This window comes from Leucopleurus acutus (genome assembly GCF_964270905.1).
Source record: "Leucopleurus acutus genome assembly, chromosome: 6".
Classification (NCBI taxonomy): Eukaryota; Metazoa; Chordata; class Mammalia; order Artiodactyla; family Delphinidae; genus Leucopleurus; species Leucopleurus acutus.
Genome location: NC_139149.1, coordinates 108,613,269 through 108,631,495, shown reverse-complemented (window position 1 = coordinate 108,631,495; position 18,227 = coordinate 108,613,269). Strand labels below are relative to the sequence as shown.

At 36.6% G+C, this 18,227-nt stretch overlaps 1 pseudogene across 1 annotated transcript in view; it reads left to right on the top strand.

The window, feature by feature from the left end:
• Positions 1–17,539, top strand: part of LOC309962976 (large ribosomal subunit protein eL8-like) — a 32,334-nt pseudogene extending 14,795 nt beyond the window's left edge. Inside the window, exons 3-4 of the transcript in view lie at positions 7,918–8,023; positions 16,590–17,539. The product of the transcript in view is annotated as a large ribosomal subunit protein eL8-like (transcript). The remainder of the gene's footprint in view (positions 1–7,917; positions 8,024–16,589) is intronic.
• The last annotated feature ends 688 nt before the right edge of the window (positions 17,540–18,227 follow it).

Sequence of the window (18,227 nt, the reverse complement as noted above, 5' to 3'; positions counted from 1 at the left end):
TGAACAATCTTGGGGGCCATAAACAGGTACTGAGTTCAGTCTCATTCTCTGCAGAGCTCACAAACAGGGTTTATCTCCCCTACGTAAGAAATATTAGACGTGCTTCCTTACCGTGTACAAAGATGTAATTCAGCAGCCTGAGAACACATGAAACTCAGGTTGGCGGCAGATGCGTAAGCAATTTATAAATAGCACCACAAAGCCTTCGTTATATTTCAGCCTTTGCGTTAAGGTAGGTTCTTGTTATTTTGTGGTGGTTTTAGAAAGTGACTATCATTTCCCAGTTAAGCTTTAAGAAGCACACTGGTCGATCATTTAGTTTAGAGTTCATGTTCAGGGAGATGAATTGATTCACTACTTCACAAACACTGGAAAGAAACAAAATGCTTTGGTAAAAACAGCAAATTACAGACTGTTACAGGTGAGTGATTTCACTAAGTTAAATGGAAAGTGAGTGCCCATGCCTGGTGAGAGCAACAAATTCTCTTGTTCCATTTTATGGAAATGCTTTGGTAAGCAAACATTTAAAATTATGCTTTTGTATATGCTAACTATGAAGCGTCTATCTGTCACTCCAAAATGATTTGAAGTTTACAACATAGGAAATAACAGTAAAATGAATATAGTAGACACAGAATGTGAGAACCAAGGGAGAAAGGAAAACTCAAATGAGTCAACTTACGGGTCCAGGGAGTTAGTGTGACCAGCGTTAAGTTGGGCACTGAGCTTTCTGGCACCTGGGTAGTGTTTATTCACTGTCTACTCTAGACCCAGCTCTGAACTGGCTTTGTGCTACTGGGGAAAAGCTAAAATGCTGTTAACAGCCGTTTAGCTCAAGCCTTCTCTCTTTGTCTATGTGTAAACATTTGGCCATTTCACTCTTTATAAGCACTTTCACTACAAAGAGTGTGATTGCAATAGACCATGCAGTGCACTAAACACTAAATATGTGTTATTTTAGAAAAATATTTAATTTTTTTCAACGGTTAATACATGACATGGCACGACTTTCAAAAACATAGAGCAGCATGCCGCAAAACGTCCCCCTTACTCCTGTATACCCTTACCTACCCAGCTATCTCTCCAAGTACCAGGTCTTTTTTTTTTTTCAGTATATTTCGCAGAAGTAAGTATATACATGTGTGTGTCTATAGTCCATTAATTATTTTACACTAATGGTGGAATCTATATACATATTCTGAACTTTGCCTTTTCCATTTAAATTTACATCCTGAGGAGTGTTCCAACTGCTACCTGGGGAGCTGCCTCATTCTCATTATAAGACTGATTATTATATCATGGTGAGACAGCATAGTATGGTGGTCAAACTCTGAACTTGGAATACGTTTCTCCTGGATTCAAATACCAGTCCTGTCACTCAATATATGTGTCATCTTGGGCATGTTACTTAACTTCTTGTCTCATATGTAAAATGGGATAGTAGTAGTATTGTACAGTTGTAGTATTGTTGGGAAATTAAGTGAGGTAGTATATGTAATGTAGAGAACTTAGAATAGTATATGGTTCAACCAAAGACTATATATAATTATTTATTCACTTAGACATTTTGAAATTTTTGTATTGATTTGTATTAATGTTCTTTAAATGTTAAGGACCATACCTTATTGCTTAAAAAAATTTTTTTTATTGAGGTATAATTGACGTATGACATTATATTTGTTTCAGGTGTACAACATAATGATTCAATATTTGTATATATTGTGAAATGTTCACAACAATAAGTCTAGTTAACATCCATCACCATATGTAGTTACAAAATTATTTTTTCTTGTGATGAGAAATTTAAAGATTTATTCTCTTAGCAAATTCCAAATATACAATACAGTAATATTAACTATAGTCACTAGGCTGTACATTACATCCCATGACTTATTTTATAACTGGAAGTTATAAACCTTTTGACTCCCTTCACCCATTTCACCCACCCCTCTGGCAACTACCAACCACCAATCTGTTCTCTGTATCTAGGAAGTAGGGGATTTTTGTATGTTAGTGCTTTTTAGATTCCACATATAAGTGAAATCATATGGTACTTGTCTTTTTCTGTCTGACTTATTTCACTTAGCATAATGTGCTTTAAACATTAAAGACCATAGTTTATTACTTTTCTATATTTTATTTTTGTCTTTATCTTTATGATAATTTTTACCATGTAGACATTTTTGGGTTTATATATTTCAAATAGTCAGCTTTTCCAATTATTTTTCCTGGATTTTGTATCTGATTTAGAAATGCCTTTTCTACAAGTACACACACTGTAATTTCATGGTTCTACTTTTCACACTTAAAATTTGGGTCCATCTAAATTTTATTGCAGAGTGATACAGTGATTCAGTGTTGGTTAGATGGCTAACCAATTCCCTCATCACCATTTACTAAATAATTTCTATTTTTTCTACTGATAGAAATACCCTAAAACAAAATCCTTCATGTATTTGGTTCTATTTATATATTCTTTCTTTGATCTATCGATCCATTCACAATAAGACACTCTAGTAATCCATTAGGCTTTATAATGCAATTCATTAAGCTCACTCAGATATTATGTGGATAGTTTTCCTTGTTGATTTTTCTGTATCAACTTTAGAATTTGTTTGTCTGTTTTTTTAAGGCCTAGTCATTTTCTTGGGAAAGTTATAAATTCACAGGTTAAATTAGAAAGAGTTGGTAGCTTGATGACATTGAGTTTTCTTATCTAAGATTATGATATATATTTTCTTTAAGTCTTTGGGTACCTAAGTAGTGTTTTAAAGTTTTCTTAATATGGGTTTTCATATTTCTTATAACATTTGGTCTTTGATAATTTACTTTCTTTTTTGTAACTGTTGCTTTCATTATACCGACTGGTTCTTGTTTTAATATATGATACAGATATAGCTACCGATACATAGATTCTACTGATTTGATTACTTCTAATGATTTTTTGAGTTTCTTGAACTTTCTGAGTAAATGATCATATCATCTGCAACTGATGATACTTGTATCCATATCCTTTCCACTTTTTATACCTCAATTCTTTTTCCATTGATAGTGGTCATCTCAGTTTTCAAGAGGAAACTTTCCACAGCTTCTCACTTTGTGTAATTCAGGGCTTTAGTTTGATAAAGACATATTAAAGGCTTATCTTTCTCTTACCATGGTTTAAATTTTTTTCTTATAAATAATGGGTGTTGAAATTTTTACTTTTGAACAAATTATTATAGTGAATTATGTTAATATATTTTTATCAGTGAGCCATACTTATACTACAAGAATAAAGACCACTAGATTATTTTGTATTATTGTACTCTTAATGTGCTGCTGAATTTCCTCCACTAATAGTCTGTTGAGAATTGTTTTGAATACACTTTTAGGTGGGTACTTTTTTGATCATTGCACATATATAAGTTAAATTCCTCCTAGACCTACCATTTTCAGGAGGCTCATGGGAATAAGGGCACTAGCCATATTTTAGGCTAGCAGAAATTCTTTTATGATGTATAATTTTATATGAGAGTGAACTTAGTGCTATTCTTCCCAATCCCTCAGATTGGTAGCAGCAGCATTGCTCATCAGGCAGTGTATGTCTCCTCTCACTTCTCCATTGGCAGACCGCTTCCTACAAATAGGTGTATCTGCGTGATGTCGCTTACTGTCCACTTTTCTTTTATCCTCTTTGTATCAGCGTGGATTCAGGGCAGCTTCCACCTCCACCACAAGTCTGCTCTCCTCCTTCCATTCTTCAGTTGTTGGTTGCTTTCTCAAGGTCTGCATCTTGGTCCTCTCTGCTTCTTCAGCAACCTTGTGTGACCTTCCCTTCCTCTGCCCGCCCTTTCCTCATAGTTTGTTCTCTGGCATGAAAGACGTCTCTTGGTTTCTTTAGCTGTGAATGTATGCACTGTATTTGTCCTCCTGGATGTCTGGTTAACATCATCTTCACCACCATGGTCAAATCCCAAGAGCAATATTTTTATTGTTATTAAATCCTAATTCTGACAACCAATGTGGGTGTGGGCACATGACCTTGTGAAAGAAATATTTCCTTTTCCCTGTCGGTATGAGAAGCCAAGGCTCATCATTTCCCCTTTTCTCAGTCATATAATATTGTACATTAAAGAAAAAGATTGCCACATTCATCATTAAACAGTCAGCTCTATCTCCATCTTCTGCTCCTTTCCTGCCCTGGGACTTCTGTCAGGGGAGAAATCACCTCCCCTTGTCCTTCTTCGCCACTGATTTGGCTATTTCTAGCCTGCATGCAATATTTATAAGATAAAATGTCAGTGGAATTTGATCTAACTCACCCTGTAAAGAATGTCACCAGAAACTGGACAAATACTTTCTCAGGCCCTTTCATGCCTGGCAGCATCTACATTGTCTGAGATGCACATCCACTCTCTTCCTTTTCCAGAGCTTCCTTATCTTTCAAAGCTCAGCAAACATCCTATCTTTTTAAAAAGACTTCTCTGACTGCCAAGCACACAGAGAAGCCTCTCTTCTCTGAGTTCTTTAATTCCTTCTTTCCTTTCTTCTATGGTGATATGCTGAGGGAGCTAAAAACATGCATCTAGAGACAGACTGCATGCACTGGAGTCTCAGTTCTGCAACTCACCAGCTGGAGAACCTTGAGGACTAAGCTCTGTGTCCTAATCTAAAATAGAAGACAATTGTACAGTATTTCTTAAAAAAAATTTTAATGATAAAGATGGCTTTATACACTTGTTATTAGCTTAATTAAATTAACAAATGTTACTGATAGATAGGAAGCATTATGTAAGTGCTAACAGTTATTTATAAATATTTATTTTTTGCATTTAGCATTTAGCACCACTATGTACCAAACACTGCTAGGTGCTTCAGCCAGTGCTTTTTCTTGGAGGAAGATGTGGTTCCAAAATTCTTTTTTGATAAATTGTATGGTATGCCTATGTTTAAAAATAACTTTATTGTTATTTGTACAAGAAAAAGTACGTATTTAAAGAGCACAGTTTGATGAACATTGGTAGGTATATACTCCCATAAAACACCACCACAATGAAGATAAAAAATATTTCCATCTCTCTTAAAAGGTTCCTTGAGCCCTTTTGCAGTTCTCACTTTTTTTTTGCAGTACGCGGGCCTCTCACTGTTGTGGCCTCACCTGTTGTGGAGCACAGGCTCCGGACGTGCAGGCTCAGCGGCCATGGCTCACGGGCCCAGCCCAGCCACTCGGCGGCATGTGGGATCTTCCCGGACCAGGGCACGAACCCGTGGCCCCTGCATCGGCAGGCGGACTCTCAACCCCTGCGCCACCAGGGAAGCCCCTCACTTTCTTTCATCCATGTCTCTAGGCAATGATCTGCTTTCTGTTCCTATGGATTCATTTGCATTTTTTAGAATTTATATAAATGAAATTATACCATTCTCTTTGTATCTTTTTTTTCCATTTAGCACGACAATTTTGAGATCCACCTAAACTGTTGCATGCATCAATAGTTTGCCCTTTTTATTACTTATAATTATTCCATTGTGTGAATATACCACAGTTTGCTTACTCATTGAGCTGTTGATGGGCACTGGATTGTTTCCAGTGTTTGGATATTACTAATTTAGCTGTTCTGAACATCCATGTACAGGCCTTTCTGTGGTTGCTTTCATGTCTACTGGACTGAAACTCCTGGGTTATATGATAAGTATATATTTAACTTTTCGTGAAATAGGCAAACTGTCTTTCACTGCCCCTGTGCCCTTATTCTTCTTCCTCATATAACTTACCAATATTTGGCAAATAGATGTTGAAGGAATTCCAGGTATAAGGGGAAGCATGCTTCTGTGGCATACAAGAACAAAGAAAACTTTCCAGTTTTCCTTCATCTGTTAGGTCAAAGCCCAAGCAAATCATGATAAGCTCTGTAAGTGCAAGTTACTGGCCCTTCTCATCCACAATTAGAGCCTATGTCTTTCGGGCAGTGTCTGGTACATGAGAGGCTCACAGAATCTGTTTTTTTGAATAACTGTTTGAATAAATGAAATTTGAACAAATATTTATTTTGTGGTCCACCTGTATGTTGATGTCTGAATTTGTTCCTGATAAACGAATAGAGTTGGAACTTGCTTTTAAAAACATAGGTCTTAGAATGATGTATTTATTGATATATGTCCTGTCTCAAAAGATAGCAGTGATACAGAAGCAATTGTGATTCTTACTTTATGTGTTGTCCTTACATTGGCTTGTTTGTGTTCTGTACAGATGTGTCTAAAACCCCAGAGTAGAATATAACTTCTTATAATTCTTTTGAAGGCAGTTATTCTGTATATTTGTCCACCATAGCACTGAAGACACAACTAAGGAATTGCTCTAGGTTGTCATTTTATGTTTGCCAACAGATTGACCGGTAATATCTATGATTTCAAGGCTGTCTGAAATTCATTCATTCAACACTTACTTATTGAGTAAGCACTGTATTGCCAGGTACTATTTTGGGGGATATGGAAACATCAGTGAACAACAAAGGCAAAAATTCCCGCCCCTACAGAGTTTAAATTTTTGTGTCTAGGGGGTGGCAGGCAATAAGTAAAATAAGTAAATGAAACATCTGATCCACCACATGGCAACAAGTGCATTGAAGAGAAATGAAGTCGGACGGTATGGTGATGAGGAAGCAAGCCACATAGACATTGGCAGAGAAACACTTCAGGCAGAGAAAGAAGCATCTACGAAAGACTTGAGGTGGGAGAGTCCCTGGCAAGGGGCATCTGGATAACATCAGGGAGGCCAGTGTGACTGAAGTCAGGTGAGGGGCAAGAGGATATGAGCTCAGGTCAGCAAAATCCCAGTGGATGAGGTCAGGTCTTCTTGGTCAGTGTAAATATATCGGGGTTCTCTCTGAGTGAGCTGGAAAGATATGGGAAGATATGAACCGATGAGTGACATAATTTATCTTATTTGTTATCATGATCGCTTTGGCTCTAGTGTCGAGAATAGACTGCAGGACAGAAATAGATCCTTAAGGAGACTGGATGGGAGTCTATTGTAATTGTCCAAGGGAGAGATAGTCATAACTTGAACTTGGGTGGCATCAGCGGAGGAGGTGAGAAGTGTGAGAAGTCGGGTGATGTTTAAAGCATGTTATTGCAAAGCCTCTAGATGCCGGAGTGGCAGTGTGGAGTGGCCAATGGGATATACAAGTCTGGAGTTCAGGGGAGAAGTACAGAGTGAAGGTCTAAATTTTGGAGTCAGCATGTAAAGATGGGCCAGGGTGATAGTACCAAAGGGATGCAGTAGTTAGGGAAGATGTCCAAGGCTGAACTCTGGAGGACTCTAATAATAAGAGGTCAGAGAGATGAAGACACATCAGCAAAGGAGACTGAGAAGGAGCAGCCAGTGAAGTAGGAAGAACAGCAGAGTTTAGAGTCCTGGAAAGCAAAAAGTGTTTAAGGAGGACAGACAGGAGGTCAAAGCTGAGGTTTTAAGAGATATGGGGACATATGTATATGTAATCCTGATTCACTTTGTTATAAAGCAGAAACTAACACACCATTGTAAAGCAATTATACTCCAATAAAGATGTTAAAAAATCAAATCAAATCAAATCAAAAACAAAAAAAGCTGAGGTTTTTAAGGATGACCAAGGGATAATGGTATGGAAGGGCCCATGATGAGCAAAGAGAGTGTCCACCCCACCTCTGTGGTTGCTAGCACAACCAGACATAAGATAAAAAGTCTGGTAGCTCTTGAGACAGTGAGGACTTTATTTTTAGTTGCAGATAACTACTACTAGAGTTGGCTTAATTAAGTCAGGGTTGAGTCTTATCGACTCCTACCTGCTATAGCGCTAGAGGAGCAAGCAGTGTTTGCTGGGGCTGTCCATACATTTTGATTTAAAAATATGCTGTGCATAAAAACCAAGGTGGTGCTTCAACTTATGAATAATACAGGTTATGAGTGCCTGGACAACCTGCTGAAAGGGAGAAGTACTGCATTGCTCCCCAGGTTCAAGTCTTACCCCTGTGGTCATGGACTTCAGATGACCTCTTTTGTCTGGTCAGTTAAGTTACAGAACCTAAACCAGCAGGGAAAGAAGACACAAAATAAGTCTTCTGAGGATGTAAAAAAGATTTCCAAAATTTTTATTGAGTGTTCCTGGGATGTTTGGGAGTTTAAGGATCTCATGTCTGTTTTAAGAGATTATTTTTGGAATCATAATGAATTTAACTGTGGTCTTTAAAAAAAATATTTTTGTGCCCTAGAAGATGTATTCATCTGAAGAGTATAAGAAGGTCTTTATTTTTTGTTTTAATATTATTCATTTAATAAAATAGCATTTGTGACAGAAATAAAAATATCATCTAATTCTATGTATTTTAATGTACATATCTCAAATAACAAAGGATCTGGACTTCATTGTGAAGGATACTCCCTTGCTCTGATATGGCACCTTTGTTCCATTTAATAAGTTTTCAAAAAGTTTACACACATCAAATGTGATATGCTACCTATGTTTATAAGATACAGTTCCTGATTTTAATCCTCTCTTCAATTTTAAAATTTAATTGTGAAAACTCCAGATCTCCATCAACATTCACAGTAAACAGAAGTAGTTCAAGTGTATCTTCCAAAATTTACTACTTAAAATGAAAAAAAAAGTATGGAAAGAATTTAAAGGATTCCCAGAAATTGCAAAAGGGCTGCAATTCTGTTCTATGCTAATGAATAGCTCCTTGAGGAAAATCAGCTCTCTTATTAATATAATATCTGGCTTGCATCTTGCATAAATAAAAACACAAGAACAGGATAGTACTAATGGAGAAGGGAAGAGGGAGGAAAGAATGGGGGTTTTCTAGCATAATAATCTCTAACAGCCAAGAAATCTAATTAGAAGAAATGTTCATCTCATGAGACTCTCCTCAGGAAAATTCCACAGGAGAAGGCAAAGCCTCATGGGACCACAACAAAAACAGTGAATCAGGTAATTAAAAAAAAAAAAAAAGACAACTAAAACAGAATGCATTGACTGAAGGACTCCATTCAGTCAAAACAGCGATTATCAATGGCGTCTCTGGGGACCATTTATGACTTTAACCACAGGAATTCTATCACTTAGTTAATATGTTTTAAAAAGCAAAAGCACTCTTTTGTTCTCATCTGCATGATCAGATTTCTGTTTTTTCCTTTGTTCATTGTCAGTCTGGAAGAAGAGAACATGGCTAATTAAAGACATAAACAGAATCTAATTCTCATTCTATTACATGAATGAGTGGAATGGTTCCTCCTCTATAGGAAATGCCATTTCTGACAATTTTGTTAGCAGTCAGCTTGATACTAAAGTTGAATGTTATTGATTCTCCAACTAAATCTCGTGTGAGTTTTCCAGATCTGGAAACTGAAGCAATGAATTGAAATTATGTAGTAACATTGACCAGTGTCAAGAAGTAAAAAATAAAATGGCAAAATTGTAAAATAATAATAATAATAATAAAAATGTGACTGAGGGCTTTTGGTGGTATTTGTTCTTGTTGTTTAAGGAATCAGTTAGCTACCTTGAATTTGACAAGGTATACCTCATGTTATCTTTTATGGTACTTTCTTCCCAGATACTATGAGAGAAAAGAGTGGCAAAGGGAAAGCCAGTTTCTTGTTTCTGTTCTGCTTAGTGAAATTTCCATAATTCTGGAGACATAAATCAGCCACTTAGTTGAGTCACACAAGTAAGTCTATATAACAAAATAGATATATAAAAGAAAATATTAGGAAAGTGTGAATCATTAAAAATGAAAAGTAGAATCAATGACACAATATTTATTTCTCTAGGTTTCCTAAAATCAGGTACATCAGTGTTTGTGTTGATGAAATTTTTTCTCTGCCCTTCTCATATTAATCAATTTTCTTTTATTTATGACTTGATAAGAACTTTCATAAAATATAAAGTCAATTAGAATTTTTGGTGATATTTTGGCAATAAGATTATTTTTTCCAATTATATGTACCAATTTAGCTAATAATATACTTTTGGAATCCATAAATTCCCACCCACTAATTCTGTTTCTAAGAATTTTTCCTAATTGAATAGCTATGCAGAAAAATATGTAAGAAAAGTGTTTATTTTACCATTTTTATAATACTGAAGATTGGAAACAAACCAAATATTTGTTTTTAATTTTAATATTTTAATTTTATTGGAGTATAATTAATTTACAATGTTGTGTCGGTTTCAGGTCTACAACAAAGTGATTCAGTTATACACATACATACATTCATTCTTTTTAGGTTCTTTTCTCATATAGGTTATCACAGAATATTGGGTAGAGTTCTCTGTGCTATACATTAGGACGCCGTCGGTCATCTATCTTTCATAAAGTAGTGTGTGTGTGTTCATCCCAAGCTCCTGATTATCCCTCCCCTCCACGTTGCCCCTTTGGTAACCATAAGTTTGTTTTTAATATCTATAAGTCTGCCTCTGTTTTGTAAATAAGTTCATTTGTATCTCTTTTTTAAAAATTAGATTCCACATATGAATGATATCATATGATATTTGTCTTTCTCTGTCTGACTTACTTCACTCAGTATGATAATCTCTAGGTCCATCCATGTTGCTACAAATGGCATTACTTCATTCTTTTTTATGGCTGAGTAATATTCCATTGTATATATACTACATCTTCTTTGTCTATTACTCTGTACTCTGGACACTTAGCTTGCTTCCATGTCTTGGCTATTGTAAATGGTGCTGCAATGAACATTTGTATTCTTTCAAATTATGGTTTTCTTTGGATATATGCCCAGGAGTGGGATTACTGGATCATATGATAGTTCCACTTTTAGCTATTTAAAGAACCTCCATACTGTTTTCCATAGTGGTTCTGCCAATTTACATTCCCACCAACAGTGTAGGAGGGTCCCCTTTTCTCCACACCCTCTCCAGCATTTATTGTTTGTAGACTTTGTGATGATGGCCATTCTGACTGGTGTGAGGTGATACTTCATTACAGTTTTGATTTGCATTTCTATAATAATTAGTGATGTTGAGCATCTTTTCCTGTGCTCTTTGGCCATCTGTATGTCTTTTTTGGAGAACTGTCTATTTAGATCTTCCCCCCATTTTTTGATTGGGTGGTTTGCTTTTTGACATAGAGTTGCATGTGCTACTTGTATATTTTGGACATTAATCCCTTGTCGGTTGTATCATTTACAAATATTTTCTTCCATTCTGTGGGTTGTCTTTTCATTTTGTTAATGGTTTCCTTTGCTGTGCAGAAGCTTTTAAGCTCAACTGGGTCCCATTTGTTTATTTTTGTTTTTATTAGAAACAAACCAAATATTCTCTTAAGAAGGAATGAGTTACATTTATGGTAGCATAGCCATACCATGGAGTATAATTTAGCCACTATGAAGAGATTTCAGGGTCCAGTCAGCTTCAATCTTTAATTGGCTGCTTGTTCATGTAAATCAGTCCCTCTACAAAGTGTATTGTACTATAGTGTACAACATAAGGCATGCACTAGAAAGGAATCTTGAAAGGATATTGTCAGGTATAAGTAGAAATTCTAATACTTTATTCCTACATCTCAATTGAATCACTCCCTGAGTTGATCACACCCCAGCTTAAAGATATCAATACCTGCATAGATGATCCACCCAAACCTGGATTCCCATTTCCTTGACTTCTTTAGTCCTAGTACGTTTCCAATCACCATACCATGGCCCTGCACTAAAAGTGTTATATCCTAGATATTGTACCATCACCACTCAATCTCACTGTCAAATATCCCCTTTCTACTACTCTCTATTCAGCTAGCTCATTCTACTACACCTAATTCTGAAATTTTCAGACATCACTGAGAATAGTCCATACCCATCTCACTGGCCATCTTTCTCAAGACAGTTAAAAAAAATTTTACTGTGAATTTTCCTAACCTTCTTGTTCCTTTCATGTTAACCTGAAAAAAGATCACCAGTCCTGGTCATCCAGCTTGGGATCTGGACAGGCACATCTGTACCTTTTATCGAGTTTCAGACTTTTAATTTTTTCATAGAAATGACAAAATTTCTATGCAATAGCCTCTCTGTGAAATGAGGTTTCTGCTGCTTATCTGGAATCTCTGTAAAATTAGACTTCAGGAGGAATGTGTATATATATATATATACACACACACACATATACATATATATATATATATATATACACACATACATATATATATATACATACACATATATCTTTGAGTTAGCTGGTTTGTCATATATCATTAAATATATTTAAACATGTAAATGACTCTAAAATGACTCTAAACATGTAAATACAAACGACTCTAAAACATGTAAATATAAATAACTCTAAAAGAGAATCTGAAACACACACACACACACACACACACACACACACACACGATATAGCAAATAAGTAATTACGTTAATGCTATTAGGAACCAAGATTTTCAGTATAAGGGAAAAAAGACATAAGATCAAAATGAAGTAAAAACTAGTTAATCCTAAATCTGAACTGGAAATAATAGTATGAATTCAGGATACATTTTTATGATTTTTTTGCTTATCTTTGTCCACTAAAAAAGCATGGAAACAATGGTCAATCTGTAGCAAGGAACACCTGTTGAATCCAGATTGTGATTTCTAAATGTCATTTGTCTCCACAAGAAACAGAAACACCATGGAGAGTGGCTGATTCCAGGTCTGGGACATAAAATGGACAAGATAAGCCAAGAATAGCATGGCAAATGGCATTATTTTATTCTTTTTTATGGCTGAGTAGTATTCCATTGTGTGTGAGTGTGTGTGTGTGTACACACCTCATCTTTATCCATTCATCTGTCAATGGACATTTAGGTTGCTTCCATGTCCTGGCTATTGTAAATAGTGCTGCTATGAATATTGGGGTGCATGTATCTTTTCAAATTAGAGTTTTCTCTGGATATATGTCCAGTAGTGGGATTGCTGGGCCATATGGTAACTCTATTTTTAGTTTTTTTAAGGAACCTCCATACTTTTCTCCATAGTGGCTGTATCAATCTACATTCCCACCAACAATGCAAGAGGGTTCCCTTTTCTCCACACCCTCTCCAGCATTCATTAGATGGAAACCTTTATAATGGATGAATCAAGCTGACAACACCCGAATCCACTGATTAATCTTAACCTTTAAAAAGTCTTAAAGTCTTGGAGAGGTGTGTGGGGGGAGAGAACATTTAAAAAAAAAAACGCTACATTGGTTCAAAAAATAACATCCAGAGTACGGAAATTCTACAAGACAAAAAACCTGGTTTCTTCAAATAATAAATTGCACCCAGGAAAACGAAAGAGGGAGAGACTGATAGAATTGAAAGAGACTTATGAGATATACCAAATGCCATGTGTGGAATCTTTTTATCCCAATTCAAAAGTATGAACTGTATAAACATTTATGTGACAATATTTATGAGATATTTGGGAGAAATTTGAACACTGACTGGGTATTTGAGGATATTACAAGTTTATTGGCGGTGATTTTGTGCAACAACGATATGGTGTTTATGCTTAAAAAAAGGAAGTGCTTTTATCTTTCTATAGGTGTTTTCTTAAACGTTTATAGATGAAATGATATGGTGTCTTGTGTTTGCTTCTAACTATTCTGGGGCTATAGGAGAAGTGGGTGGGGGGAATAAATAAAACAGGATTGACAATGTGTTGAAAGTTATTGAAACTGGATGATTGAAATTAATGTTTGGGATTTTCCCCTCAAAGTCTGTTTATGACATCCTGGCAGATTTAAAAATCGTGACTCTGTTTGACTCACGCGCCTCGATACTACAAAGCCTTTTAGGGATTATCTGGGTCATGATTATGTTGCTGGGTGGCTCCATTTTCCCTTTGTTATTTAAGAGAGGCTTTAATGTCAGCTAAAAAATATCGGGCCATTCTAATTACCTCCAGGAATCAGAATCTGTAATTAAAAGAAACCACTAAGATTAGCCACAGAAGTAGATGGACTTTCAGAAACAAAGTGTGAATTAGAGATCAACCCAAATTGCCACATACCAGATACTTTTAAACTGTATCCATTTCTTCGTGCATCCAATGCTTGACATGTTAAATTAGGCTTTAAAGTGTGTACTTTATTTTCATGGATCACTAATGAATAAATACTTGCAAGCTTATTTTAAGCAGTGATCCAAATTTTGTGGAATAACCATACTCATTTTCCTCTTCCCTTAATATCTGGTCTTTGCAAAGCAGAGCAAGTGAAAGGGATTCAGTTTCAATTCTCCTACAGGTTAACCCCTTCCTATTGCTGCTGACCAGACCCAGAGTCTAAAATGGTTGCCCTTTATGGACCAGGGAGGATTGTTATCATTCCAGTTATTTTCAGCATCACTGGAAATTATTGGACCTTCTTCTTAAGATGACACCTCTTAAAACAATTACAGTCCCCCTATCAGCCAGCATATGCATATGTTTTCCCACCTTGGTAAGTAACGTGTGATAAGCTTTTTAAAAATTAACTTGTATTTTATCAAAATAGCAAGCCTATATACTTTCACATGTCCAAAAGTACTAAAAGAATTTTAACAAAACCCAGTGTTTTCCCTCCCCATACTTCCTATAAGGAAAGGCTCGCCCGCCAAAGACCACCAGGAACACACCTGTGATTGAAAGAGTTGGTTTATTATTCATTGTCATGAGGGAGACCCCACACCATCTGTGGGAAGTCCAACTAAGTAGGTGTTAATTAAACTCACAGGATTTGAGCTTGTATTAGGTGATTTGAGGGAAGGTTTAAGAAAGTGGGTCTTTGCTCTGGATTGGATGCTATCTGCAAGCAGGGGCAATTCTATGGCTATCGTCATAAATTGTATCTTGAAGAAGGGGAGACTAGAGTGAGGCTAGAGCTAAATAGTAAAGAGGCAGTGATCACTCATATTAAGCAGGAAAGGGGAGTTTGGTCATTCTGTGGCTTGAACAATCCTCATGTTCTGTCTGTGTTCAGATGTGATTATGGAGTGGTTTTCTTTTGTTTTGATCCATCACAGGCACAGAATGGCCTTGTCTGATGTTGATGCTCTGTGAAGTTTATGTTCGAGGGGAGGACATCATGCCCGCTAGCTCCCAGGTCTCCTCTCTGTCTCTCTCCTCTCTTCCTCAAGTCCCTATTGGAACATACAGATATCCATCTAGATCAAATGTGCATATAATCTCATACTGATTTCCTTTTATGTTAGCTCTTTTACACTGCCATCCCACCCCCACTTCTCTTTACCCCCTTCCTAATAGATTTATATTATAATTTTTAGTTAAATGAATATCCAGGGTTTCTTTGATGCCTTTGCAAATATTATTCACGGTCGGATATTCAGTGGATCATGATGTTTTCCTGCTTTACTTTCTGTCTTTCTTGAGATTGAAGTAGTTGCTTTGTTTTTTTCATTTATCAGGTTATCTTTGCACTTCTTGCTAATTCTTCTGACCTCCTAATAGCTCCATAGGACAGTTGATCTACCCAGACTTTTCTTCCCCTGGAGACTTCTTTGTTCTCTCTGGGCTGGTTTTGCTCCAGGTCTTCTGAACGCTATCATCAGGTTACGTCTTATCTGAACTATTGTCCTTGGAATTTACTAATCTGGAGTTTGATGCTGTTTTCTGGATGTTATGCCTTGCTCTTTCTTGATTTACTCTCTTGGTGTGGAGCACATCCTCCAGTAATTTGATCAGATTAAAGATGGCATCTCTACAGAGGGCATGGAGTGGACAGCCCCCCACATGTCTGTTCCCTGTGTCACACTGCTCCAGGAATGTCTATGTCTGGGGCACACTTGTCTCCCTGAGATCTCCCTCCACCATTATCTTGAAGACTTTCATCACTTCCCTCCTGGGTTGTATCTTTTCTGTTATGAATCCCTCATCATCTTTTTTTCTTGGTCTGCTCTTTTTTACGGTGGAAATCATCTTCCAGCAGCCCCTTTAGCAAGAATGTAATGGAAGTAAATGTTCTGGGAACTTGCGTTAAGAAAATATGCTTTATGCTACCCTGGCAGATGATAGGTAGTTGGAATATAGAATACGCAGCTGGAATTAACTTTTCTTCGGCATTGTAGAGTCATGATTTCATTGTTTTGTTGTTCCTTTTGTTGCTATAAGTCACTTGAGTTCCTGATTCTTTGTAGGATTTTTTTTTTACTTTTCTTTCTAGAAAATCATAGGATATAATAATAATGAAAAAGGTTGAAATATGGCAAGAATTACCAAAATGTGACACAGAGATACAAAATGAGCAAATGCTATTGGATAAATGCCACTGACAGACTTTCTCCATTCAGGGTTGCCACAAATCTTCAATTTGCAAAAAACACGCAATCTGCAAAGTGCAATTAAGCAAAGCCCAATAAAATGAGGTCTGCCTGTACTTTGAGGAGCAGCTCTAAGTTGGCAAGTGTGTGTTGACCTAGTTTTCAAAGATCCACCAGAATTTTTTCAATCTAAGAAATTTAAGAATAATTCAGAATTGTGATGGCATCTTAAACCCCCTAGATCACTGATACACCTACACCCTTCTGAGTGGCCCTAACCACGAACTTGACAAGGAACTTGAGCATCACTCATAGTGTTGCCCTTTACATATCAGGACAGGACATCAGCCCCAAAGGGACCTCACCCGCTTTGTCAAATGGCCTGACCACCTCTGGCTGCAGCAGCAAAGAGCTATCCTCTGTAAGTGGCTGAAAGTGCCTCCCTTGATTAACCAGTTCACCCAGGCCTTGGACCACCAAAGAGTTACTCAACTGCTTAAGCTGGCCCACAAGTGCAGACTAGATATGAAGCAAAAGAAGAAGCAGAGGTTGCTGGCTCAGGCTAAGGAGAAAACTGCCGGCAAAGGGGATGTCCCCACAAAGGGACCACCTATTCTTCCAGCAGGGGTTAATACAGTCACTACGTTGGTGGAGAAGAAGCTTTAGCTGGTGGTGATTGCAAATGATGTGGATCCCATCGAGCTGGTTGTCTTCCTGTCTGTCCTGTGGCATAAGATGGGGGTTCCCTACCACATTAGCAAAGGGAAGGCCAGGCTGGAGATCCATTCCACAGGAAGAATTGTACCACTGTCACCTTCACACAATTAACTCAGCAGACAAAGGACCTCAGGCTAAGCTGGCAGAAGCTATTAGGACCAGTTACAATGACAGATACGATGAAATCCACCATCACTGAGGAGGCAACATCCTGGGTCCAAAGTTGGTGGCTTGCATTGCCAAGCTGGAAAAGGCAAAGGTCAAAGAACTGGCCATCAAACTGAGCTAAGTATACACTATTGAGTTTTCTATACATAAAAGTAAAAAAAAAAAAAATTCCTTCAAAAAAAAGAAAGAATAAATTAAGATCATTTGAAAAGGCTAAATAAACAGATAATTGGCTGATCCCCAGGATGTGTGGAAATAGGAAGAAAATATATTTATTGAACAAGAACTATGTGCTCACCACTATGTATAATGTCAAAATGACCCTGTAAATATTATTATCTCCATTTAAAAAGTGGAGAAACAGGCTCTGAGAAATTATATAACTTATTCAAGGTCTTTTAGCTGGTAAAATGAAAAGGGGTGATTTAAACCCAGGCCTGTTGAGTTTCCAGTTCATTATTTCCATTATACCTTGAAATTGTCCTAGACTAAAGGAAATTAGATTTTACTATGTGGTATAAATTCCACAAAATGCCTGGTAATGTGATATGTTCCCTACCAGTGAAAATGAACTCTTTGATATGTAACTAAACCCATACCCTTTAAAACTGAAGAGAAAACAGTAGAATTAACCAATTAAAAGAAAAAGTATTAATTTAGTTGAATAAATTAATAAATATTTACAGAGCATTTGATATGGGTAAAAGGTAACATAATGGAGATTGTTTCTACTTTTTAATATGTCTTCAAAATGCAAGATACAAATATAAAAGATAGATGTATATCTAAAGTTTATATTGATAAAAACTACATATTGAACTACATAAGCTATATCAATGTAAACTAAAAATACCATACACAAAAAGGATATACAAGCTCCAGTATGAAAGGAAATCCTTGATATATAAACCAAAATTAAATCTCAAAGTTCTATCTAGGTTACAAAAATTTATATATATATATATATATATATATTTTTTTTTTTTTTTTTGCGGTACACAGGTCTCTCACTGTTGTGGTCTCTCTCATTGCGGAGCACAGGCTCCGGACGCGCAGGCTCAGCGGCCATGGCTCACGGGCCCAGCCGC